Below are 3088 nucleotides of genomic sequence, written 5' to 3' on the forward strand. Positions count from 1 at the left end.
TTATTGAAAGATCGACTTTTCGTCAAACCGTGTGATTGTGGCGTGGCGCTAAAGTTTGATGAGACTTCGGTGAAACGCACTAAAACACGAGCTTCTGTATCTTGGACATATTTTGTCTAATCAAGTCCAAACTAGACACATAAGACAATAGTTGCGATATGAAGACATCTATACAGAAATCGTGACTTAAAATGACAGCGCCCCCTGGTGGCAGCAGGAAATGTATAGCTGACACTCTGATGTATTCCTGCTCATCCAATATGCAAAACCATGTCAAACTTTGTTTAATGGGTCTCAAGACATTGATAATGTAGCCATAAGATTATTGTGACTTTTTATCATGCGGTTTATTAATGGCATGGCTTGAAAGTTCATCAGCTCGTCGGAGAGAGTCCCATTGAATCCCATGTTAAAATGCCCAATTTTAGAGTAGAATTAAACCTGTTTACAGCATTATTCAAACTTTGGTTTTAGTCTCAATCGCTATGTTCTTCCTTCATTAAAACTCTGAGGGGGTGAACTTTTTCGTAACTACCTCTATATCGCTATAATAAGCGATATAGTGGTTTGAAATTTACGTGACGTCACAGTGAGCTGCGCCCTCCCTTCTCCTTACTTTTTCCTGTGTCATTGAACACAACTCGAGACTTTCGAAACCTCCCACTCAGTATCGGATGAATAACACAGTTTGATGTTTTGCTTGTTCTGCTGACGGACACGTTAAAGACGTCTGCGCTCCCGTTTCTGTGGTAAGTCAAGCTCAGTATTTTATTTAGATGTGTAGAAGTGATTCGCAGGGTGTTTTAGTACCATGCATTCGAGCTAACGTCCGTTAGCATGGAGGCTAAATACGAACTCCGATCTGGGGCATTAACTCCTGTTTAATGCGAACGGCACTATTACCGACACACACCGATATGAACCGACATGAGTAGGTCCGCCCAGCAGTGGCATGCGTTAGTTTATGAGGTTAAATCTGAGACAGGAGACTGTGTGTGTCCGGTGAATTAGCTCCATCAGGATATCTATTGCTATAAAATGGTTTCACTCGCCAAGGCATTTGACTTGACAATGTTACACAGTTAGTTATTCTACTGAAACAGACTTACAGTGATCAATTGAAACGTGCGTATTTAAAGTCACATCTGTATTTTAAGAGCAGATGTTTAAAGGGGAATTCAACTTCCAAAGCTCTTTATTCAGAGTATTGTTATGATGTCTTACAGAGAAAGCTAAACGTTCTGCTGCCTGCACTGTTTACATTGTAATCTCAGGCAGATTTCACTGAATTGTTCTGTTAAATATAAATAAATTATAGCCTTGTATCTTTATTAGAACAGACAGTGTAATAGAGAATTTGATGCTGATGTACACTAACTATTTCCTAAGCTGAAATGATTATGATCTGTTTAACTTTGAAGTAATACACTTCCTTTTTTACCATTTAAAGTGTGTTAAGGACTTAACCTGGCACATGTATGACTTTACACATTTGTATATTTATGTTGAAATTTTCTCTAGCATGTCCAGCATGAGACAACTGGAATTCAACCACATTGAACACCGACTTCAGGTACAGACCTCTTTTCATTAATTACAAACAACCATGGCAAAGTACTGCACATAATACATTGTGTATTAAATAATATATGCAATACTTTGAATGTGAAATAACTCCATACTGTACATTCATTGTCATGGTAGTGCACGTTTTAATCCAAAAGCATATTCAAATACACAGTTGAATATCCACAGAAAATAAGATTACACACTTTGTTCATATGTAACTCTTCCTCTACAATAATGACGATCACTTTCATGTTTCCTATCATTTTATTAGGGACAGACGAGCCTGAAGGACACAGCTGTGATGACCATGTTCTGTCTCTTATGGCAAAGCAGAAATATAAAACACTGGGTTCTTATCTAAAGTGTATCAAATCAGATCTCCACCATGTTGCTGCTGAGGACATCAGGTGCTGCAGTTCTTCATCTATGAAGAGAAAAAACGCACTGTTAAAGAATGTTTTGTGTTGTGTATAAAGCACAACAGATTTCTGATAGAACTGTTGTACTGTGGTCTTGGTTTATATCCTCATGGTGAAATGTACATATTTTAAGTCCCTTCTGATAAAAGTGCTGAAAGAAATACAACATTGTACAAATACATAAAATGTCTTTCTACCTCATCAGTACTATTCAAGGTGATAATCTCCCACAGACCTATTGATAACAGTCCAAATCAAGTCTTTCCACTTCTCTCAGTGTGAAAACATAATTCTATAATTAATTTGAGAACTGTTTACAACACTGATGTGTGGAGATTAAAATCATACCTAAACTGTCTAATTCACTGTAAAACTCCATGACATTCGCAGGCCATCTGTAGTTAAGGGAGCAACGCATGGAATGATGTGTAGATTACTAGTTTGATGATGCATGAGGAGAGGCGGTGGTCGAGTGGCAGAAACTTGGACTATGGGCAGAGAAGGTCTCTGGTTCGTCTTTGGTTCGACTCCATGGAGAGACAACAAAAGTCGAACCTGGATTGATCTGTCCAAAAATCCAAGAGTCTCCCTACCCTCTCTAGTGCCCATGAGCAAGGCACCTCACTCCCCCAACATCTGCTCCCCCGAGCGCCGTACATGGTCGCTCACTGCTCTGTGTGTCCTGCACCAGATGGGTAAAAAGCAGCGATTAAATTTCCCTACCTGCATGAGTGTGCCTTTGCATGTCTGTGCATGTGTTTGGGATGAATAAATGGATTTTAATCTTAATCTTTTAATCTTAATCAGTTGTCTTCCAGTTGACCAGCATGAAGCTGCAGATCTCCACCATGTTGCTGCTGGGGACATCAGGAGCTGCATTAATGAGGAGCAGAAGCGTACTGTTATGAATGTTTTGTGTTGTTTATGAAGCACTACTTATTTCAGCTAGAACCGATGTACTAGGGTCTGGGTTTGTATCCTAATGGTTAAATGCACATACTTTAAATCGCTTTTGATAAAACGTGACAAAGAAATACAACATTGTACACATAGATAAAATGTCTTTCTACCTCATCTGTAATATTCAAGGTGATGATCTC

General features: G+C 39.0%; 1 long non-coding RNA gene across 1 annotated transcript; it reads left to right on the forward strand.

The window, feature by feature from the left end:
- Positions 1 to 481: 481 nt before the first annotated feature.
- LOC133965132 (uncharacterized) lies at positions 482 to 2777 on the forward strand. Its single transcript, XR_009923850.1, has 3 exons — positions 482 to 749; positions 1522 to 1573; positions 1841 to 2777. It is a non-coding gene; the product is annotated as an uncharacterized LOC133965132 (long non-coding RNA).
- Positions 2778 to 3088: the final 311 nt, after the last annotated feature.

Source organism: Platichthys flesus, chromosome 11 (genome assembly GCF_949316205.1).
Source record: "Platichthys flesus chromosome 11, fPlaFle2.1, whole genome shotgun sequence".
Taxonomy (NCBI): Eukaryota; Metazoa; Chordata; class Actinopteri; order Pleuronectiformes; family Pleuronectidae; genus Platichthys; species Platichthys flesus.